This window comes from Mustela nigripes, chromosome 17 (genome assembly GCF_022355385.1).
Source record: "Mustela nigripes isolate SB6536 chromosome 17, MUSNIG.SB6536, whole genome shotgun sequence".
Taxonomy (NCBI): Eukaryota; Metazoa; Chordata; class Mammalia; order Carnivora; family Mustelidae; genus Mustela; species Mustela nigripes.
This window is the reverse complement of record NC_081573.1, coordinates 57,458,871-57,483,154: the sequence shown is the minus strand read 5'-3', so window position 1 is coordinate 57,483,154 and position 24,284 is coordinate 57,458,871.

The following is a 24,284-nucleotide window of genomic DNA, read 5'->3' as shown; positions in this document are numbered from 1 at the left end:
TCTCCTCTTCCCAAAAAAAGATTTTTCATAAGCAAGTCAAGGTGTTTGGGGATCTTTTATGAAGAAAAGTTCCCCATAACTTCATTACTGGACTTTCGGGAAAGGACAAACCCCACCAAAATATAAATCTGGTCACTAGATGGTCAAAGTAATGACATTAAAGAAGCCCTCCAGTATCAGTTCCGCGCTTCCCGTATTAACCTGTGACACCGAACACACGAACACTCATAGCTCCTTTGACTGCGGTGAAACCAGAGCCTGCGCTGGACGCCGACAGCCCAGCAAGTGTGCAACGTGAATGTCTACGCGGGGAAACAGAGCGGTGCGAAAAATGTTCGTTCTCTGTGGTGGACTAACTCCATTTTTAAGATTTTACACCAACGAAACTTGAAAGTTTAAAGTCAAATGGACAAAGACGTTCCCTGCTGGAGGATCTCACTGCCAACACCTGGGAAATATCTAAATGTCCTAGAACAGCGGTTGGCAAACTTTTTCTGAAAAGACCAGATCAAAAGTATTTTGGGTCTGTGGGCCACAGACCTACGGCCTCTGTCACATCTGCCGGCTCTGCCGTCGCAGGGCCCAGGCGGCCACAGGCAGTGCGGAAGCTGAGGAGGGTTGACCGTGCGCCAATAAAGCTTTATTTACAAAACCAGGCCGCAGACGGATTTGGCCCCCAGGCCATCCTTTGCTGACCCCTGTCCTATAGTGAAGACTATGGCCCTCGTGCTCTGAAACAATAAAATGTGGTTGTTGAGCAGCTCATTGAAGATCCTGTAGAAACTGGAAGAAATTCAAAGGGTGGGACATTGACGTGAAAGCAGAAAACCGCACATACCCGGTGATCACAGAACGTGCGAGCGCAGAGGCACACGGCGCGCAGGCGGCAGGTGATGCCTGAAAGTCGCCCACGCAGCGGACTTCTGCCGCGGGGCTGCGGCCGTAAACCGCCGCCTGGGGAGGACGCCGGGAGGACGCCCACGCGCCGTCCCACGCCAGCTGGCTTCTGCGGACGCACGGCCACCGGCCACCGGCCACGCCCACGAGGCGGCTTCATCTTCATCCACTCGGTGGTTCGCGAATCCGTCAGAAAGTGTCTAAGCGGAACACGCATCCCACGCCAGCCACGGCGCTCCGCGGAGAAGGCCGTTTGCTAAGGACGCAGACGGGGGTTCCAGGAGCTGGGACGAGGGCAGGTCAGCAGGAGCGGCCCGGGCCATCCTGACCGCAAGCCTGATCTTCGCCCTCAGGCTGTGGGCAGCCTCTGAGAAACTGTCAGGGCTGAGAACACGCTCCCCGCTCTGAGCCCAGCCCGCTGCGGGCTGCCGACGTAGCAGGAAAGGGGCTGGCGTGAGTGCACCTGTGCCCCCCGGGACAGGTCGGCCCTAAACACAGGGAGGGGGAGAGTGCGGCCGCACCCGCAAGGTTGGGCACGGCTTCCCTGCAGCTGGGGGTCCCCTGGCCCAGCCGCCTCCCGGTGCGGCCCACCTTCCACGGGCGCCCTCGTCCTGTGGGCGTGGGGATGGCGCGGGACGGGCCCGTCTCAGCCGTCGGTGAAGCACGCCGGGTCTCGGGGCAGGTCCGGCTGTATGTCCGCACACGCACGAGGAGCCGCGGGCATGAAACCCCAGATGTTCGCGCTGCAGATGTTGTGCGTGCGGCCGGGGAATCCCGGATCGCTCCCAATAGCATTTCCCCATAAAACTGCCTAAAACGCAGTCCAAGTGTGTCCGTAAAAGGTAACCAAATAGCTAGTTACTGTTACTAGTTACTGTTACTAGTTACTGTTATAGTTCACGGTCTTGGGGCTTCCGTGAGGGGCGGGATGTTGACGTCGTCGGGAGCCGGGCACATTTGGGGTGACCTCGGAGGCCCTTTCCTGATGCCTCAGGGTCTGATTGGGAACTGGGAAGCCAGTAGTCGGCACATTGTCCCCGTCAGCCTGGACGGCCGAACGGGGATGCTTGGAGAGAGCCTCACCGGGCGTTTGTAGACGTTCTCCTTGAGGGAGATTCCTGAAACCCCTGATGTGGGTCTAAGGCAGTTTGTAAATGAGCCACCTGATGGGGTGAAGGGGACAGGGCCGCTGTCCCTAGGCGGGGCTCCCGAGGGGGACTGAGACAGGGCATCCCTTTTATTCTGATTGTGGTAAAATACACGCAATGGAGAAGTTGCGGTGTTAGCCCTGTTAGTGACGGCTTCCACAGCCTCTCGTGCTTTGACCGTGTGCTGGGCCTCCTCCAGCTCTCCCTGGTTCCGGAGCGTTCCCATCAGTAGTCACCCCAACACCGGCTGGAGGCTGCCAGGGGGACGTAACACGGGGCAGCAGCCATGGAATCCAGTCATCGCTTCTGAACAAGACGTATCTAAACCCCTGGGTTGGCTCAGACGCTCCACGTAGTGGCTACGGGGCCTGAAATCGCCCCGACCTCTGTGAGGCTTCGCTCCTCATCTCGCTCCCCGCAGTCGGTGAGGTCCGGGTCGGCCGCGCTCGCAGCTGACGGCCTCCCTGGTGTGTCAGCTGCAGCCCCACCCCTGCTCACCGCCTCCCACCCGGGGGCTCTCTGCTTCTCAGGCACCACCAACCCCAGAGCCTTTGCCCTTGCTGTCCCCACCTGGAACCCGGATTCTTCCCTCACTTCTTGGAACTGTTACTGGAAGGCCACATTTTCAGTGACATCAGTGCAAACAGCCCTATTTACCAGGGCCGTCCCCTTCCTGCCCCCGGGCTCCTCTCTCATACTTACAGAACAACTCCTGGCTTTTCTTTCTTGGGTTGATGAAGTCCCTCCTCTCCCCACAGAATGCAAACCCTGTGGGAGTGGGGCGTTTGTCCTTCTGCTTCTCGCTGTCCCCGGCACAAGCCGAGTGCCCGGCACAGAGAGTTGCTCAAAGGGCCTGTGCGATCGGCGGATGGGCCTGAGGTCGACGAGCGTGCAAGCGTGTCCCGTTTCCCTGAGCACAGGGAGGTCGGTGCGGTCGGCCGGGACGCCCCTGTCCCCTTCCACACTCGCGGCCGTGTGCTCGCACACCGGTCGGGGCAGGAGGCGGGAGCACGGGCGGAGGGGAGAAGAGGGGTCTGCCGCCTGAGCTAGGTTCTTGGTGACAGGGAGGACAGGCCGCTGGGGGCAGCTTCGCCGACACAAGGGGCTTCCGTCAGCACACTGCGGGGGCCGGGGCCAGGTCCCGGCGGACGGGGGAATCCTCCGTCGTCCCCCACCGCCTTCTGCCTCCTCGCTGTCTGTCTGGTGTTGTTCTTCCTTGATCGCCCGCTTCAGCCCTCCCCCTGCCCCCGGGAAACATCGTCCCAGCAGCGTGTACCCAGAGCATAAAGCAACTGAACCCTCTTGGCCAGCTCCAGTTTCCAGGGAGGCAATACCGATTGCTCTTGGGCCCAGCTCGGGTCGGGGGCTCCCCGGGACCTGTGGGCTGCAGCTGGGAGTGTGGGGGTTGGGCAGGTCATATACAACAGCTTCGGGGGTGGGAATGGGCGCTCCGGGGCCGTCGGGCAGGAAGGTGCGGCACCGGGCACAGGAAGGCCACATGGGGCCGTCCCTGCTAGAAGCTGAGGCGAGGCTCCCAACGGGTCGCTCGTGTCTCCCTCCTCTGTCTGCTCCCGCGTCTGATGCTCACTGAGCTCCCGCGATGTGCCCGGCACTGTCCTAGGGCCCCGAGAAGGCCTCCGAGGATGGAATCTGTAAGGCCCGAGCTTCAGGAAACCCACAGTCCGGGAGAAGAGGGGCTCCGAGAGCGAGGGGCAGATCCGTTCACGGCGCTGGCGCGAAGCTGCTGCCCCCCAGGATTTGGCCAGCAGCGGAGACAGGACGGCTGTAGCGCCGTGGCTTGGCGCAGGTGGATGGGAAGCCCCTCGAAGGCACCTGGGCAGGGGTCTCACCGGAAGGAAGGGGCAGCCCTTGCAGCACGTGGCAGGCGGGTGAGCGTGCTGGGGGTGGTCAGAGGGACCGGGCCGTGGGATGGCGCAGCAGGTGGTGGGCGGCGGGGCCTGCAGGCTCTGCGCACCGGGTGGGGGTCTAGGCCTTTCTACGGCATTGTCCACACTCTTCATTGTCTCTCTGAGACGTCGCCTGGGAGTGACGGGCCTCTCCGGCAATGCTGGGCTGGGACAGGGCCTGCGGGATGGTCAGAGTCCCAGGCAGGCCGCCGGCTGCTGGCGGCACGCCGCGTCCGTGTCCCCGTCTGCAGGGCGGCAGCAGCAGGAGCTCACCCTCACCGGGTCGTGAGCGTCCCCAGGGTGCAGCCCAGCCCCTCGCGGGGGCTCCACGGGGCCTCCCTGCCGCTGTGCGTCGCGCCGGGGGCTCGGGCCGCTGGGTCCCCGTCGGAGAAGGCCAGCCGCCACGGGGAGATATAAGACCACAGTTGTGTGTTCGCCCACGGCAGGGGTCACAGGGCCCGCTTGTCACAGACCTGTGGGGACGGTCACGGCCCGGGGTCGGGGAGCCGAGGCCCAACCCCCGCGGCTTGCAGCCCTGTCCCCCACTGTCAGGCAGCCCCAGGGATGAAAAATGAGGGACGTTCCTGGTGGCGGTGTGTGCTTGACGGGAAGACAGAGCTGGCTCTGGGGCCGACTTCCCGGAGGCCACACGGGTCGACCAGCCTGGTCGCCATCGGCCCCACTGCCGCGTCCGAAGAAGGAGGGAGGAATCCTTGACAGGAAAACGTGAAAGATGGGTCCCCACGGGCCCATCGCGCTAATCTGTTGGGGGGCCTCTAAACCCCCAAAAAGGCCACATCCCCGGTGGGGGCCTCACCCTGCGGGCCCCAGGGGCCCTGTCAATCAGGGCTAAGGCAGGAGCGACGCAGACAGGTCAGGCGGCCGCTGAAGAAAGCCCCGCATTGTGTTTGAAGGGCAGTCGCCGCGCATCTTGGGTTTCACGGCAGAGTCTGTGTGGCCCGCCGGCCCCTTCAGCGCTTGTCGGGAGCCGGGAGACAGGTCTGAGGAACAGCCCTCTTGGGCGTAGGTAGCGCTGGTCAGGCTGGGGGCTCGGGAGGGGAAAGGGCACATTTTTATCCCATATTTGGCGATGCCGTGGGCTTCGAGTCCTCCCCGCTCTCCCATTTGTCAGGATCTTAATGAGAAACCCCAGAAGGATTCAGAAATTCCCTTTCCCAAGGACAGGAAGTAAACGGGAAAGTTTGAGGGAATGAGGGGAAAACCCACCGCAGGGAGAGACAGTAGCCTTTGTTGTCTGCGTGTGAGTGTGAGTGTGAGCGGGGGCGGGTGGGTGTGTGGAATGTGTGGGAGCGAGGGCTGTGGGGTGGCGTGTGAGGGAGTGTGTGCGCGTGCGTGTGGCCGGGGGAGAGGTGGGGGGTAGGGGTGTTGGAGCTGGGGGATGGGTGTGTGTGTGTGTGAGCGTGAACACGTGTGTGTGTGTGTGTGTGAGCGTGAACGCGCGTGAGTGTGGGCGTGTCGCCGTGTGCGCGCGGGAACGTCCGCGGGTCAGAGGAGGCTCGGAGCCTGAGTCCTCGGGTCTGGCCTCTGGCGCTCGGCCCCCCGCTCTGTGGAGGCCCAGGGCTGGGGGTGCGAGGAGCCCCCGAGACGAGGACTGGGGCCCTGAAGCTCTCGGCTCGGAGTCCACAGTCTGTCGGCAGGCGGCCGGCGCCAGCGCGCGCGTGGAGCTGTGAGGACACGGAGCAAACACGCCCCGTGGCCCCACAAGCGTGGCGATGTGCGTCTTCCCCACGCCGCGTGTGTCCGGGGCGCAGGCGGAGGAGGGGAGACGTCTGGCCTCCCCGTGAACCGGCTTCGCCGACCTGCGCGGCTGCTTGGAGCCCCAGCGAGTCCGCCTGCCCCGGGGACGCGTGCGGACCTGGACCGGGCTGCTGGCGGGCGCTCGCAAGGGCGCGATGGTGGCCACTGGGAAGCGGGGCATGACTCGGAGCATGACGCTCCGTGAAGCCATGGCCGCCCACCGCCCTGCCGTTCGGACGGAGCTGTCGTCACCATAGGTGTTCCCGCGAGGTGGCTGGCTCCACGTCCCCGACACCTGTCCCGGGGGACAGGCTGGAGCCGCCCTGAGCCGGCCACCCTCACGGGCCAGCTGACCCCACGCAGGTCCCGGCACGTTCCTGAACCCCAGGCTCCCAGTCCGCCTTGCGCTCGAGCCGCCTGGCCCCGCTCTGTGCTCCACGCTGGGCTGTGGCCGTGGCTGCGTCCCCAAGCACAGGCAGGTCCCGGCCCCTGGCACGGCAGCGACGGGCCCTCATGGTCTGCAGGAGCAGCCGGGGCCAGAGCACACCCCGGGCACGGAGGGGCTGGAGGGAGCAGGTGCACCTCGCGGCGCACAGCCGAGTGTCCCCAGCTACGGAGCGAGGCGTGCACAGATCCACCCCTGCTCTGTGGTCCCTCGTCCCTCCGGGGATCCTGTCGTGCACGGACGATGCCGCCTTCTCTTCACACCGCCACACACCACTCTGTGTAGGGACGTGCTGCCGTTTCTGTCCCCGGCTGGGGAGGGTTTCCGTAGAAGCTTGTCCTTGCAGGGAGGAGCTGTGGCTCTCCCCCAAACAGGCCCAGAACTGGCCTCTTCCGTGCTCTGTCTGCCACTTTCCCCTTTGACGTGAAGGGCAGAGGGCATCGGCCGCCCGGTCTCCGGGTGGCCCGGCCCCAGCCATAGCGGTGATGCACAGGAAGCCATGGGAGCTGGGGGCAGGTGGTCTATGAACGGTGCTGTGGGGCGTGGAGTCCCCTTCCAGCTGGCCGGAGGGGCCACCCTGGTTTGGACTTGCACATTCCTGATGTGAGCACGTGGCTCCTCTTGCATTTGCCATGTCTTTATTTTCGGTAATGGGCGCCCTCTGAAACTGCGGGCGTCCCTTCTAGCTAATGACACACAGCCCTCCCCGGAGCGGGACCTCCACCCCACCCTCTGCCCTGATGCAACCCTTTGTCTGAGCAGCCAGTTTAAGGATCTAAATCCCAGCACTAAGGACCGGCCGTTTTGGCCCGCACGTCGGCACGAGCCCCAGTCTGGGAGGAACCCACGATGCCCAGTGCGGCAGAATGGGTAAGCCCGGCGCAGGTGCAGGTACAGACTGAAACAGCAGGAGGGATGAGAGACCCACAAGCAAACAGCATCTGAGCGAAATGAGCCAGACACGAAGAGGCCAGGCCACCCGGGCCCGCGGGTAGAGCGTCCAGGAACAGGCAAGCCCAGCCCCGTTGAGGTCTTCTCTTGTCCAGGCACTGGGGGACAGGCGGGGGCAGAACTGAATGTGCCCCGGGGGAGCTCAGGGGCTGGGGGGAGGGCAGACGATACACAAAGTGTGCGGACGCACGGGGAGAAGAGTCGGATGGGGCGGGCACGGGGAGCGTGGGCGTGCCAGGCGCGTTGGAAACAGGTCACCGAGAGAAGGCCGTGCAAGGCCTTACCACGGGCTCACGACGTCCCTCCATCCTCTGCAGACCAGGGCTCAGCGACCGCCTCCCTGGGAGCCTCTGCAAGCAGGGGATCCCACCTCTGCTTTGCATGTGCTTTCTCCCCTGTTTTGAAAACCGTTTTTTATCTCGTCATCAAAGAAACACAACTGGCACTTCTGTGTCAACGCAGATATGAGCCCTCCCCTCAGATCCCGTTTCAACGTGGGAGTCACAAGCCAGGCTAAATTTTAAAAAGCAGAGTGTGTCTGGCCTGATAGCGGCTCCACGGGCAATGGAAAAAGCCGTAAGTAAACACTGAGGGGCGCCGGCCGCTGCGGTGCGAGCGAGGGGAGGCTGCCCGGTCCTGCGTTGCCCACGCGCACGGGGGGTTCCTGCAGCCGCCGCAGGGACGCGTGGCCCCTGCTGCAGACACGGCCCTCCCGGGACACTGGGACACCCATGCGCGGGGCAGACCACGAGGCCGCGAGGCCACGACTCCCAGTGCTAGAGCAGGTCCGCACCGGCTTCCGTCGGCTTGACTGAGAACCACCGCTCGTGGGGAATCGGTGACTTTTGGTTTTTGGTTTTCTCTCGTCTTATTTTTGTCCTGTCGTCCGAGGGGGCAAGTCTCCCTCGGACACTCTGCAGGATGAATTTTGAAAGTGGCTCTGGACTGGGCAGCAAGAGGGGACGGCGTGCTGATACCTTTTGGCCCCCGGGGATGCGAGAATGTTTGTCCCCGTTGCCCGGCAGGACGGTGACGACCGCGGAGCCCGGAAGCCGGTGCGTCTCCCCCTCGACGCCTCCCATGTCCCGCTGGTCGGGCGCCGTCTTCCCGCCTGTGCCATGACTGCCTTTCCTGCATGCGACACCTGTGGTTAGGGTTTTGTTTGAAGATTTTATCTATTTATCTGAAGGAGAGAGAAAGAGCATGCGTAAGCCGGGAGAGGGGCAGAGAGAGGGGGGAAGCAGGCTTCTCGCGGAGCAGGGAGCCCGACGCGGGGCTCCATCCCAGGATCTCGGGATGGCGACCTGGGCCGAAGGCAGACGCGTCACCCGCTGAGCCCCCCAGGCGCCCCGTGTGGTTATGATTCTGATTAACGTTTTCCTGGAATCAGCTTTGATCCGACACCCTTCTCTTTGTCTTTTAACTCAACTTGTCCCAGACAATATAATGATTCCTGCCAGTTATGTAAATTTTTTCTTAAACCACATTATTACAAGCGTGACCAATTAACGTGTCTCACATGTGCCGTCCACACGCCGTGGGACGTGCTTCGTGGACCCTGGCTAAGCCTGCACCACCTGGGAGCGGGCGTCCTGCGTGGGCACGGGGGCGGCCGGCGCTCTGAGGCAGAGTGTTCCTACCCCACCCCCTCCAGGGGTGTCCCTGGGTACATTGTCCCGCTTTTGTTTAGAATATGCATTGCCTGAAGCGTGTTGGACATTGAGCCAACATACAACGCATGCGGAAGAGAACACAGGCCAGCCGCACCCCCGTGCGTGTCTGGGAGTTCTGCAAGGACAGGGTCTGTTTTGCTCACTGCTGTCCCCTCACCACCTACCACCGTGCCGGGCACATAGTAGGTCCGCAGTAAATAATACACCAATGCGTACTTGGGGGAAGTTGGATTTCTCCCTCTGGCTTTGCTCTTTTCTATCTCCAAGCCACAATGGGGCTAACGTGGCCCTTTAATGTGCAGCATGGTTTTTGTCCCTCAGCTCCTAAGACCATCCTGGTGACCCTCCCTGGTTTGCACGAGGCTTTGAACAGTGCTCCTGACCCAGTTCCAGTGTCAAAGTCCTGACCCCTCCCCACGGTGTGATGGCGTTTGGACAAGGGCCCTCGAGAGGTCATTAGATGTGGGTGTGGCCTCCCGATGGGATCACGTCCCTATAAGAGGAGGAAGAAAGACCAAGTGAGGGCGTGGGGGAGAAGGCGGTTGTCTACAAACCAGAAAGAGGGACCTCACTGGGGACCAGACCGGCTGGCACCTTGATCTCATACTTCAGCCCCTAGAACTGCAAGAACCCGAGTGTGTTTAAGCGGCCCGAGCCGCGGTGCTTCGTTACGGCAGCCTGAGCCCGCGTGAGACACGTGATGAAGTCCCAACCCTTTAGTGTGGTTTTCGAGGCCCGGCTCCCTCTGCCTAGAAGTTGCACCTGCCCCTGTGGTCCCTGCACGCTGGACCCTCCTGCGAGTTCTTAGATACGCACCGTTCCCTCCCTTGAGCGTTCGCCCACGCTGTCCCCTCTGCCTGGGATCTTCCTCCTCCGTGGTCACCCGAACGGCTCCGTAGTGGGTCCGTGTCCCTCTCACCCCCAAGAGATGCCTTTACCGGCCACCATCTCCTCCCAACACCCTTTCCCTGTGCCCCAAGTCACCTGGGCTTGCTGGTATCAGCCAGGACAGGCAAGTAAAAATTGACCTTGAAACCGCAAGGACTTCACACGGTCAAGGTTACTTCTCACTCGGTTTATGTGTTCAAAAAAGGCCAGTGGGGTCCCCTTTCCCCCAACATCGTTTAAGGACCCAGGCCGGTGGGGGCATCCCTTCTGGACCCAGGTAGGGATAGAGAGTGTCAGGAGCTCACTTCTGCCCTTAACTGCCCTTGACCCCCAGTGCCACGGGGCACTGCCCACCGTCCATTGGCCGCTGACCCCAGGCCCCCAACGTAACTGGGAGGGAGGCAGGAAAACGTATGAATCCCTCAGGTGCGCTCAGGAAAAGGACAGTAGAACAGAATGGCTTCTGCCGGAGGCCGTCAGAGAACATCTGACACGTACTTGCCTGTTTGCCGTGTCTACTCATTCCCCTTCCCCACAAGTTCCTCTGGTCCCCAGATTTCCATTTTTCCTCCCAAGTTTACCCTTGACATCGAGCATAGTGGCTTCCTGAAGGCCGTGAGGCTTGAGGAGAATCCCCACGGGCCGCCCGGCCTGGTGCCCCGAGCGGGCCTCCTGCTGTCCCACGGGCGGCCCCACGTCTCCGACGACCTGCCGCTGTGGGCGACCGCGTGCGACCTCTCCCGTCTCCTGTCACGGCCGGCCGCGAGAAGGCGCCGAGTGTCTCTGGGAAACCCTCATGCCCTCCCTCGGCTCCGTCTGCTTTTCATCGCGTTTGGGCGGCTTTTTTTTTTCTTTTTCCCGATAAACAAGGATAAAGCAAGGAAGTAAAAACCGCATGAGGTTAAAGGGTTTGCGGCGAACGGACAATACCTGTGTTCTGTTCCGGGAATGTGGCTCCTCGGTTTACACCGACAGCTGACCACACATTTGGAGGATGTTTGGCTGCCAGCCAGTTTTCCAGGGTGAAGAAGCACCTCAAAAGGCACAAATATTTTTCACATTCTGTCAGAGAAACAAACGGAGGCTCAAATATTTAAAAATAAATACATAGAAAGGGAAGAAAGAAAGAGAATAAAAGGCAAGGAGACCCCGCTGACCTTCATTTCCAAATGAGCTAAAAACAAGTTTTTATAGTTCTCTTTATTGCTTCCAGAGAACAAAACTTTTTATTTTAACTCCTCTGTGCTGTGCTGCTACCCCCAGAACAGGTGTTTCTGAAATGTCTCTCTTAAGGTCGGACAAGGGACTTCACTCTAGGGCTCAGCTTCCTCATCTGTAAAATGAGGGTGATTATATTTCCTCACCCACAGGGCAATTATGAGAAGCAAATGGATTAATATGTGTGAAGGGCTTAGGCTAGGGGTTGGCACCTGTGGTTCCGTGTAAGTGTTTATTGCCACCACCACCACGACTGTCATTCTCACACTCATCATCATCACCATCAGGATCACCATCATCACCACCATCATCACCACCATCACCACCTCCATCCTCGCCTCCACCATGCTCCCCATCACCACTATCACCCCACCATCATCATGACCATGATCACCAGGATCAGTGTCATCATCACCACCTTCACAATCATCACCACTGTCATCACCACCATCACCATGACTGCCATCATCACTACCATCACCAAGACCATCACTCATCACCATCATCATGGTCACCATCATCACCACTGTCATTACCACCGTCATCATCACCACCACCATCACCATCACCACCATCACCATCTTCACCACCATCACCATCACCACCAACATCGCCATGACCATCACCATCATTAAAACCATCATCACCACCGCCACCACCATCACCATCATCACCACCATCACCATCACCACCATCTCCATGACCATCACCACAACCATCACCACCACCACCACCATCACCATCTCCATCATCAGCAGCAGCAGCATCCCCATCCCCATCAACAGCCACAAATTTCATCTGATGGAGATGATGAAAACAGGTATCAGGGAGCCACCCTCTGGTTAGTGTTAGACAGTAGCCCTTCAGTGGGAGATAAGCTTGACTGCTGAGCTTAGTCCTAAAATTTCAGTATCCTGCTATTTACCTGGCCTTCACCCCAGTGAGGCATATGGGTCCACACACCCCATACACCTGTGCCCTTGATTTCTTTCTGAAGATCTCCTACACTGATTCTGTCCTACTGTGAGGATATGACATAAATGCCATGTGTGGCTAGACAGTTACTCAGAATTCAAGCAGAAGTAGCATCGGACCTCCATGTCCAGGTCTCAGCGCAAACTCCAGAACATCGGCGGTGGTCACCCGTGGGAACAGCATTGCAGTAAGGTGCCCAGATGTTCCACTTGTCCCAGGCAGCCTTGGTTTATGCCTGGCATCTCCTGCTGTCATTCACAGTGCCCCCTCATTGCAGAAATGCCCCAATTTAGATAATAAATTATACAAGCACCATAGTTCTGAGTAATTTCTGTGTTCTTTTGCTCATGTTTATTTTCTAAGCTTTCAATGGGAAACTTTTATGATGGAGTCAAGCAGCCGAGGTGATAGAATGCCAGCCCAGGTCCCACTTTCCCCAGAGAAGGTTCCCTGGTCCCCCGGCGCCAAACACTCAAGGCGGGAAGCTGGCGTCCCCAGCTCTGTCCTTTGCCTGACACGTAGCAGCAGGCATTAAATACAGGCCACCCAGTGGAACTTCGGGAAGCCTCGCCCTCCACTTTTGGGCAATGGCTGTCCCACTGGCAATGGTGCCGAATTAGAGCAGTCCTATTGTGGACGTGACATAGCCTTCTCCCAGGATGCTCTCCCGTTTTCTGGGGGTGGAGGGCAAGGCTTGCTTGTGTCACCCAGGATCTTTGGCTCTGTCGGTCTGCTTGGTGCTGCCACCAGTGACAGCTGTCCTTGTGGGAGCAGAAAGCCGTGAGCGCAGGAGCCCCACCCGGAGCGACCTGCGGCACCTTGTGCTTGGTGGGGTTGGGACCCCTCCCGCCTGCTGTTCCAGGCGCATCTTTCCCACATGCCTCTGAACTACCTTACGACACTCAAGTGCCCTCTTTGGACAGGTTGGCCTGGTGGCAGGATTCGCCTCATTTCCATTCTCCTACCGGAAGTGACAGTGCAGCCGGGTGCCACCTCTGGGGGCCAGCGAGCCCCGTGATTGCACGAGGGAAGGCTTTGCACCCTGGCAGTGACCTTTCAGGAAAGGAAGCATCCGGACATTTCCTGGGCACATTGTCTTTCTGCGAAATGACGAGTAAGGAGTATTTGTCCTGGGTTGATTTTCCTTCCTCACACGCCAGCAAAAACTTGCTAAGTTTAAGAGAAATGGAGAAAAAGCCTGCATTATTACATTTGAATGGGCAATCGTGTTCCAAGAAACCAAAGTGCCTGATGACTTCCCCAGTCCCACATCTGCCCGGGGCCGCAGCCACCCACACACCTAGAGGCTGGAGACGTCCTGGACCGCAGGTTTTAGGTAAGCCGACTCTCACGCAGTGGTTTTCTCCTTGGCTGCAGCAGGAGCCACCTCTGTCCCTGCCACTGTGTCTCTAGGGACTGCTCCTTCCATGGTGTCCTCCAGGTCTGGCTTCTTGTCCCATTCGGGGGCGCCGCCCCTGACCACCCCCACGCAGCGCTCCGGTTCTTCCCACGCCTGCCCACGCCTGCCATGCCTGTAGCGGGGTCTCCTGCGGGTTGATGTGTCGATTTGCTGATTCTCTGTTTTCCCCCTGCGAGGAAAACCCCACAAGCCAAGACTCATGCTGTTTATCCCTGGAGCGTTGTTTCCGAATGAACAAATGAGTGAGTGAGTGAATGAATGAATGAGGGATTATTGCTTGAAATGCCCCATTCTTAAAAGCACAGGGCTTGTTGCCTCGCAGGAGGCCAGGTGGGGCCGTCTCTGAGTTGCCCTCCAGGTCGTGATTCCAACAGCACCACTTAAAACAGCCTTTTCTCTCCCCAACAGAACCCAGAGCACCACCTCGAATCAAGCTCCCACAGAGAGCATCCCCGGGGCTCTTCCCACACCCTCCCCATCATGCCCTCAGCGCGCAAACATGCCCACCAGCACAGCACGCTCACGGGTGTTGCCTGTGCAGCGGGCGTCTCGGGGGACAGGCTGCCCTGGGGCACAGGGTGCGGACGTAAGGAACAGGGACCACACGGACGCTGCGGGCTCAGGGTCTTCTCTCCCGTCACCTGGTCTCCTACTCTAGACTGAGTTGGGGTCTTCTGGGTGGTCCCAAATATCCTAATTGTGCAAATTTCAAGCTTAAGGCACTGTCCTTCATCCCAGCTAGAACCCCACAGAGGTGGTTCTAGGCCTTTCCTCTGCTGATATGAAAGTGCGTGGCTTGAATCGTCAATGGCTCCATCCGGCACACGGGCAAGGGACACTGCTGAGTCACAGCTACCTCCAGGGGGGCACCGAGAAGCAGGTGGAAAGTAGATGTTTAGGAGGGGACAGCTCCCTAGGAAATGAGGGAGGAAACATCACATTGTGTTATTTCTTGTGCTCCTGGGCTCTTTCCCAATGGGTGCTGACGCGGGGGGTCTGTATAGAGACATTGTCACTCCGAATCACTGCCCGATGTCTGCCAGAGAGACCCGGCTCCTGACTTTCACCCCCTACATCACGCACACTCATGCACCCACACAGGCACATGTGCCTACACATCGTGCACACACACACTTGCACACACTCATACACACTTTTACAAACACACACAACCCCCCCCACACACATTCACACACAGACACGCCTACATGCATGTACCACTCACATATTTGCAGCCACGTGCCTTTGCACACTCGCGAACACAGTTCACACTCCTACACAAACTCATGACACACACACACACACTCCAGGAGACGTTATCGTAAGAAAGTCACACCCCCCTTTTTTCAGTCTCTAAAAAGCTGCATCACCCAAATCAGCAGACCACGTGAACTATGGCGTCCACCTTGTTGAAGGGCTGGGTTTTATAGGCCAACTGGTAAATCAAAACACATGGAAAAGTGCTACATTTAGGAACACACTGCGACTGTATCACCCCTCACTTTACTGGTTCATCTCTAATCGGAACCAGCTGGTAATAAAGAATCGAGTTCACGGGAATCCAGCCTTTGCTGAAAGCTGGGCTGGGGTGGCTGCGGGAAGTTCACGAGCACAAGGCAAACGGGGACAGAGGTGACGCTACAGCTGGTGCATGACATGCCGGGATCCTGGTTACCTGTTACTGCGTAAAGAGGAAGCCAAAGAGAAAGGCGCCATTTACGAGGCTCCCCCCCCCCCCCCCGCCGTGCCTGCTTCTGCGAACGTGTCTCAGGCGGCTTTAGAATTATTGCACAGTTACTGGGGGCTACTTGTTGACTTAATCATCTTAGTCATAATGATGGCGCCCAGGATGATCATTAGGGTGATGATGATGGTGGTGGTAATGGTGGTCGTGATGATGAGTCGTGGTGGTCGTGGTGATGGTGGTGGTGGTAGCGATGATGGTGTAATGGTGGTCATGAAGGTGGTGATGGTGGTGGTGATGGTGGTGATGACGAGGTGATGGTGGTGACAGTGATGACAATGGCGATGATGAAGTTGGCAGCTTCAGACAAGCTCCACGAAGCACATGGAGCATCTCCACATCACTGTGCTACTGTTCATGCTAGTGTTAAAGCTGTAACCTTGACAACAGAAATTCAGTGACTTTCCTTTTTTCCATGTGATTTATCTATTTTAAACACTCTTTCCCCCAAACAAGGAAACCGGCATCTGAATTCTAGAAATGGAACACACACTCTCGCCACCCCAATTCCCCTTCCTGTCTCTAATCAGCTCCATGGGTCTGCCCTTTGGAAAACTGTGAAACATTAGGAGGATCTGTAGGATATTTTTAGCACGATTCTACACCATTTTACCTCTTCCTCTTCCTGCACGGTTGTGTGATACGTACCTTGTTTAATGAACATACTTTAATTTCGTATGTCGATTTTAAAAATAATTCTGCTAGTAATTTGAGAGTGCAGAGGGTTCAGCCTTATGGTTGGGACTGCCAGTCTCGACCTGGGACCAGGGCGGCCTCTACCATTTTGTGTACTCTCTCCTGGCCTGGGCAGGCCTTGCAAACCATCTTACACACAATCTACAGCGAGAGTCACATTTATTCTCGACACGGGGTATCTGGGATTCGGTACTGATCACTGGAAGTCCGGGGGATGAATGTGATTCCTGGAGGCGTGGCTATTAAAGTAATACAAGGTCTTCCTATGTCCAACTCAGTCCCTTGGCTTCTCCTGTCAGGGTATGGAGTTGATTAGGGGTAATTGCATTTATGCATCACGAACAGAAAGGTTTGACCGTTCTGGTGGTTAGTACGCACTACTCTGCTCATCCAGTCCATTCAGGAAAACTGCTGTTTGAAATCCTACAACGCGTTCACTTATCTTTGGCCATCGAGACGGCCGTGTGTCTGCTCTGCTCGCGGCCCCTTGCTGAGAAGAACAGCCCCTTGAGAGCACCCACCCCGGTGGCACCGTGCTACATGCCACTTTGCTGCTGGGATGTGAGCCCCACGAGGGTGGGGACTCCTTGTTGTCTTGTTCCCTGCTGCGCCTCACTGTCTTGACCAGCGCCCGGGGCAGAGCTGCTCCGTAGACCCGAGTGGGGGCACCTCAGATCTCTGAGTGCTTGGCCAGAAGAGTGACGTTCTGTTGGGGAGTAGGTCCCCTTGGCTGTTTCCTTCTTATGCAGGGAACAGTGTGGAGAAGAAGCCCAGCTTGTGTTTCCAATAAGAAATATGTGATTTTTAAAATTAACGTTTGTGACCACGGGGAGCCCCTTTAGTGACAAGTCACCTGCTAGTCGGGGTGCAGCTATGGAACCCAGGTGCCCGGGGACTATGCCTTTCCCACCATGTTTGGAGCCTGTGCCCATGAAGAGCAGGGTGAGGGCTTTACCAGGACATGTGGCAGAGCGTGTGCCCATGTCTGACTGGCTTCCCTCACATGTTCCTCCCGGCTTTGCTGAGGCAGTGACGAGACGGGGGCTCCTGTCTCACCAGTCCGGCGTCTCAGCCTTTCCGGGCCCCATTCTGGCGCCGTGTCCGGACCTGGCTCGGTGGTGCCCTGGAGAAGGACATGCAGAGTGGTGTGCGTCTCTGGGGCCATATGGCAGGGACGTGAGGGTCTGCAGCTTCTAAACAGAAGGACAAACGCACATTTGGGTGGGGGCCCATCTCTGGCTGGCGGACGACCCTGGGAGGTCCTTGGGAAGACTCCCCATGACCCGAGAGTGACAGCGGGGTTCCTCGGCATGTCTGATGGGTTCCAGAGCTGTGGCTCTGGCTCGCTGACTGTTGTCTGCAGGGACAGGGGCTGCTCCTCTCCGTGAACGGCGTGTGGAGAGAATGTCCTCGTGGGACCCGCGTTGGACAGGGCGGTGTAGGGGGCAGCAGACCCCTAGTGAGGGACCTGTGATGAAGGAAGACGATCCTTTCCACAGCCCCAGGCCTGCACCCAGCTGGGAGAGGTGTCCCAGCGGATCCAGGCAAAGGATTTCGGACCCCAGCTCCGGAATGAAGAGGGCTGGGAGGTTTTTCTTGCCCTCGGAGAAGACAGCGCTCCCCTGTCTTTCACCCCGGTCTTCCTTCCCCGTTCCCTTTCCGAGCCATGGTCTCCGAAGGGAATGTGAGACCGTGACCTCGCTCCTGCTGTAGGAGTGACGGGAGGGTCCGAGGGTCAGGCGGGCCCTCGCCACCCTCCGGGCCTTCAGGCTGCTGGACTGAAGGACTTCGGTCGTCCTTTGTAGTCCTGAGGTGGGAAGCGGCAGATGAATCTCCGCTCGCGCTGTGCCCGGCAGGGACCCCCGGTGCTCTGACAGGGAAATGCTTCCCTTCCTCAATCTGGAAACGGCCGGTCTTCCCCACAGGCACGTTCTCGCCCACCCACGGAGGCCGAGGCCACGGCTCTGACCGCGAGCCACGGAGGGCGCAGCTCAGCGGACCGGGCACCTTTCAGGCGGCGGTGGGAGCCCGACGGGAACTTTCCGCTGGCGCATCCAAAGGGGCAGCTTGCCTCAGTCTCCATGGCGACAGCATCAACAGGAAAAGGAGCAGGGCCTCTGCCGTCCTTGGCGGGATGATTCCCCGTTTCCCTTTAGGTCTGGCACTGCTTCGCCCATGGAATAAAAACGGAACATGGGATGTATTTACCGTCGCCAAGTTAGCCGCTGAGAAGCTCGTGTGTTTGCTGAGATGTGTGCACAGGGAACGCTCAGCTCTGCCACGGGCCCTGCCCCAACCCCGACGGGTGTTTTCTGGTTATTGCGTGTGTCTGATAGACGTTCTGACAGCTGTCTGGTCCCAGGTGTGGAGCTACGGGCTAATGCAGAGTCCCACGCGACGCCCTCGTGTGTGTCCGTCGTCGGCTGGTGGTGATGGCCCATCGCCCCTGGAGGGAGAGGCCGCTTCCTGATGCAGGAGGCGCAGAAAAGTCATCTGCATGGACACAGCGGGGGCAGCACCCCTGGACTCCCCCACTTCTAGGTGCCGGTGGAGGCTGGGCATTGGCCAAACCAGAAACTTCAAAATCGGGTCCTGGCGGCCTTCTGGGGCCCCCGAGTGCTGGAGCACAGACAAGAGCCAGAGACGCGCGCACGGCAGGCAGCCAGGCCCTCCTTCCTGAGCGTCCCCCCACTCGGCAAAGTCTGCACTCTGAGCGGGCTACGGGGGCGAGGGGTGACCCTTAGTAGACCTGTGCTGCATCAGGGCCGAGGTTACTGCCCCCAGGAAGCCATTCGTAAGATGGGGGTCCGTCGCCCACTTGTCGGTAAAACGGGAGCTTCTCCCCCAGCCCCAGGCTCTGGGGCACGTGCACAGAGGAGGGGTTCAGATACATACGTGTTCACGGTGTCTGGCATTTCCCATGTGGCGGTGCGTGAGTCACACTTTGAAAAGCTGTGGAGCCGTGGTTCTGAAACTCTAGCACGCTCTGGGTCCCAGGCAGGTCCTGTCCGAACCAGGTGTCCAGCCCACCGCACACCCACAACCCCCGATCAGGAGTCGCACGTTCCGCCGACCGAGCCCGCCGGGCGCCCCTAGAAGCGGCATCTCTAACAAGCTCTCAGGTGAGACTTTGCTGCTTCTCCGGGGACCCCACTTTGAGAACTACTTTCTTCCTGTCTTGGAGGAAAAGAAAATCAGCCTCAAAGGAGGGCAGCCATGGCTTCTTCTTGCTTCTGTCCCCCGGCAAGGACGCGTGAGCTCTCTCTTGGCCGGTTCCATTCACCTCGAGAACTTCTAGAAGGTTTGACTGATGTTCTACTCTCAGGGTGGGGGGTGTTTCCAGCTTCAGTATTTGTTAACAACTGTCCTCCCCCAGGTGCAGCCAGAACGGAGAGCCCCCCCCCCACCGCCCGCCCCCCCGAAGCCAGTTTGAGCGAGTGCGTCCCTGTGTGTTGGGTGCCCTCGTGTCCTTCATTCGGAAGCCGTCGGTGGCTGCTGCGAGTAGCCCAGTGCGCCCGTCTGGCAAGTATTGTCAGGGGCGGTGGAGGCAGGAGAAGGACCACCTGGTGCCGAAGCAGCGCCCGGCCCACGGGAGGCATCCGGCCTGCGACGTGCCCAGGTCGAAGGCAGGCGGACGCGGTACAGTCACAAAGCGGGGAGAACTGTTTCTTCGGGAGTTGGGTCACGGAGTGAAGACCTTCTCAGAAAGACTCAGAATCTGAGCCAAACGGCTCCGCAAAAGGCAGAAGCTCATTCCAGGCTGGTGGGACAGAACTTCCAGTGCTTAACCCTGAAACGGTATAGAATATTCCAGAAATCTTAGCAGGCTGGTGTTGCTGGAGGAGCAGGGGGAGGCAGGCCCGGCGAAGACAGTGGGGGGGGGCAGTTTAGAAGTGAGGTCGGGTCACAGTTCACGTGTCCCCACCGAGCGCTGGAGCTGTGGCCGAGGGGGGAAGGGTCCCCGCCACCGTCCCGCTGGGGGACCCGCTCTCCGCGTCTGCGTCTCCTCAGCAAGGACTCTGATCCCTTCCTGTGAGCATTTGGTGCCAAGCTCCTGTGAGACTTGGTGCGACTTTGGTGCCCGTGGGCAGGAAGATGGGGCGGACGGGACAGTCGGTCGTTGCTCCCGTCTGTGCCTCTCGTGCGGGTCCCCCCCGCCCCGTCATGGCTGCTTCTCTGAAGGACCTTGGGCAGGAGACCTGAGGCCTCTCCAGCTCTCTCTTGAGAAAGTTGTCTTCAGGGAAACCTGGAGGCCGCCGGTTCCCACTGCTCTTCTCTGGAGCTCCTGGTCCCTCCCTGGCTCCCGCCCCACCCGGCTCCGAAAACCCCCACCCCCAAACCCCTTCCGACGAGTCTGGGTGTCACGGAGCGCCGTGCGGGCCCCGTCTGTGTGTGGCACCTGCCACCTCCACCGCTCCAGTGCAGAGACCTCCCCCGGTCGCCGATCCCTCAGGAAAAACCCCTTTATTCCACGGTGTTTTGGAAATGAGAACCAGGGCCTTGCTCTTGTGTTGGTCAAGGGGATGGGAAACGCCAGGCTTGAAAGAAGGACCTCGGACATCTTCTCGGGGGGCTGTCTTGAGAAGGAGCTGCCGAGGGGAGCCTCGGACCCGCGGATGCCGGAGTGGGCTCCTGGGTGCCTCGTCCGCCCTCGGGTTGCTTTCTCCGCAGTCCCGTCACGTGTGCAGTCGGGTCCCTGTGTTTTTCTGTTTTCAGTATTCGGGCCATTTTCATCTCTCCTGTGTGGACCCTAACTGACCGAGACGGCAAGTGGGCTTCCTCCCGTGGCACGGCAGTAAGGGGCCACGGGGACACCGGGGACCCGCCGGACGTTCCGATGACAGGGGGACAGTGCAGAGGGTGGACCAGGCCGGGGGGGGGGGGGGGGCCCCCCCCGGGGGGGGCGGCGGCGGCGAGGGGGGGACAGCCGCGGCCGGGCGGCCAGAGGGGCCGGGGGGGGGGGGCGTGATCACACTGTCCCCAGCGGGGGAGGCGTGCGACTCAGGAACCCACGGCAGGTTCTGGGACGTGTCCAGCAAAGAGGACTGGACTTTCACAGGCCAACACGGGCCAGGGGCCCGGAGCAACGTGATCCCACACTTCCAGGGAGCTCGCGCTCGCGGACTCACCGATTTCAAAGGCCAATCTCTTTGGGGGCTCTTCTCGCCCCTCGAGTGAAACGGAACAGTGTTTTAGGGCCTGAGTGTAGAGGGAAGAGGCCTCCAGGAGCCAGCGGGGTGGAGGGGGCCGGCGGCTTCGGCAAAGCCGGCAACAGAGAGCCCAGTGACCCAGCGAAGCCTGAAGCAGCCCAGACATGAAAGGAATATGCTGGAAAAATTAACTCAGTGTTTGCTTTGGGAACCAGTCTGACGGCTCTTAATCCAGTGGGCGTGTGTGCACGGCAGCGCACGGGACGTCCCAGATCCCCGGCAGGGCCACAAAGAGCCGTTTGTGAGGTTTCCATCCACACCCCGGCCGCCGGGACCGTGCCCCCGCCACCAAGCCGTGGTCCTGCTGCGGGGGGCTTCCAGCCTGCTCCGAGCCTCCCTCCTTGTGGACCCGTCCTCCCCTTCCTGCCTGGACATTCCCACCTTGGAACAATGAATGCCAAGAAGTCACCAAGCCTGGAGGCCAAAAGCGCGTGGCAGTTGTGTTTCAAGAGCGCATCCGTTAGGCCCAGAGGAGGAGACGGGCGCCCTGGTCCTGGGAGGGGGCTCGGGGGCAGGGGCAGGTGGCAGGACCGAAGGGCGAGCTCACGCCCTGCTGCTCCATCATGTCTGTCCCGCGGAATCCCCGCACACACGCGTGCGGACTTTTCTCGTGTGGGCATCTGGGGAGATGTGCCCGGAAAGCAGTCAGGTTCCAGTTCCTCTCTTCCTGTTCTAACTGGCCCGGCCCCGGAGAGGGGAGCTGTGGCCAGAGTCCGGAGACCAGCAGAAGTGACTCCGGAGGCCCCTCAGCTCCCTGAGCACTCGGGTCCCGGCCTCCAGGAGTCTTCACCCACTTTCCGGGGTCGCCTTGGCCGCTCGTGGCTCTCACCTTACCAGAGCCGAGAAGGGGCCCCGCTCTGTGCCGACCCTGCAGACGTGGGAGTGCGAAGCCGCCACCCACAGACCCAGCCTCGGGGCGGCGCCGCTGCTGGAGAAGCCGAGTCCCGCACCCGGGGCCAATTTGAAAGTAACCCGGGTGCTAGCTTGCCTCTGAGCCAACACGGGGGGCGTAGGTGGGCCAGCCCTGTCTCAGGGTGTCCCCTTCGCTCCCCGTGCATCCGCTCCCCTGTCACAGCAGCGCCCCTGCCTCTCCCCACGCAGAAACAAGACCACTTTCCACTGGCAGCCGAAACGCTGCTCCAGGCAGTGGGGGTGCTCCCTGGGGTGAAGCCCGCCCGGTGCCCAATCCTCTGTAGGGGCTCCCCGTGGGTCAGCGCTAGCACGAACGGTAGCCACCCTACGTACCGGAGCTGTCACTGCCACCAGGAAAGAGGGTATTTGAAGGAACCCTGTCCTGTTTCGCTTGCTCCCAGCCCTCGTCTGGAAGGGACGCTCCCCGCTCAGCTGGCACCAGTGGCTGAACCGCAGCAACGTGTCAGGTCTAGTGTCCCGTGAAGCCTCCGGACTCTTCTCTGCAGCCAGGCAGGACACGGCCTCGTCCCCACACCCCCGGGCGCACCTTTCATTCCTTCTCCCCCTGTGTGTGCACGGGTCCAAACTCCTCCATCCTGCTCAGAAACTGGGGTATTAGGAATCCCGCGGAGCCGCCCCGGCAGCCCAGGTGGGAAGGGGAAGAGATGCTCAAGCTATGGAAGCCGCTTTCATGTGCGTCTCCGCTAGCAGCGGCCGAATACAATTCCAACCGAGAAGGTCAGGTACGGTTATTGCTTTAATACAAACATGACGCTCGAAACGACTCACCATGGGGCAAACAGGTGCTCTGGAAATAAGTGTCTTCATTCTCCCAGGGTCCCTGTCCGTGGCCCCCCGGTCCCTCCGGGCCTGCATGGCACAGAGTGAGAAGTCGGGTGCGGTGGGCACCAGAGTGCACACGGCCCCATTCAGTCTCCCCCAACCCCGGCCCCCACGGCTCTGCCATCTGGTGTTTCTGTGGAACGAGCGTCCTGGACCACCACCACACCCCCAGACCCAAACTCGCTCTTGCTCTGGTTTGCAGTGGTTTCTGGTCAAGCAGTTCGAGGTTAGCCTGGCGTTGTGGGGAATCGAGCCTTGGCAGTGACCTGGGTCCTCCTGGGCCCTTGGCGGCCGGCTGGATGTCTTGGGGCATCTGTGCCTTCCTCTGTACGTCGAGGGGTGGAAGCAGGTGTGCCCCGCCAGAGACGCAAGCTCATCGGGGGTGATGTGGCGAGAACGGGGGTTTTGTGGTCAGAGAGAGCGTGGTGCGAACCCAGACTGCGTTGTTCCCATCTGTTTGGACTCAGGCCCTGTCACTTAACGTCTCCCCCTCCTGCAGCCACGGAGCCGCCACGGTCCCTGCTCATCCCACAGGAAGAGGAAGGGCACCCGCCTGCGACACCGGGGCGCGTTACCAGGGCTCGGGGGCTGCTGGGACAGCATTCCACAAACGGGGCGGCTTCCGCCATACGGCCGTACCCCCTCGCAGTTCCGCAGACCACAGATCTGACATCCGGCCCTGCGTGGGGTCAGCTTTTTGAAGGTAGTGAGTGAGAACCCGTCTGTGCCCGCCTCCTGGCTCTGGTGGCCCCTGCTGTGGCCCGGCTGGCCGGTGCTGTCCAGCCTGGGGCTCCACACTGGCTTTCTCTCTGTGTCCCAGTCTCCAGGTCCCAGGTCCCCCTTCTATGTGGACACCTCTCATACTGGATTCGGGCCCACCCCGAGAGCCTCATCTTAGCACGATCATCTGCAAAGACCCTGTTTCCAAATCAGTTCAGATTCACAGGCCTCGGACTGGGAGAGGGAAACAGCTCAGCCCATGCCGGGGACCGAGGGAGAAAATCCATGTACGAAAGCCCTTTCCCGTGTAGGCTCTGCAAACGCTCACCTGTCTACCTCACGACAACGTGCGCCCAGCCCTGCTGTTTTGGGGTCGTCTTTTTCGCGGATGGTGACCCTGTGCCAGGAGGTCCTCGGAGACTTTAGGCGGCTACCAGCAGCGAGCCGTGTCGGTCCGCGCGCACCATCCTGGGATCCGAGCGGGCTGCGTGGGGGCCGGAGCTGACCTCCTCGTGGCCGCTCGTTAGACGGACACACCCGTCAAGGGGTCAAGAGTTTCAAATCTCCCCCAAATTCCTCCAGCCTCGAGATTGGGGTTTTTACCACGGAATGAGATGCCTTCAAAGGCATCTTTGTTTTCCATAGAACTTGCCAGCAGCGGGGGAGGCGAGGCAGAAAGGGTGGTTCCGTCCCCAGCTCCGCCGTCCTGGAAATCGGACCTCGTCTTCTCGCTCATGCCCGTCCTCTCCTCCTGTTCATGGGGAAGACATGAAAACACGCGGGGCTCTCACCTGCCAGCCCCAGCCGGAGGTGAGGAGCCCCCCGGAGGTGCCCCAGGCGTCCCCGGGGGACGGGCAGGGCAGGTGAGCGGAGAGCGCG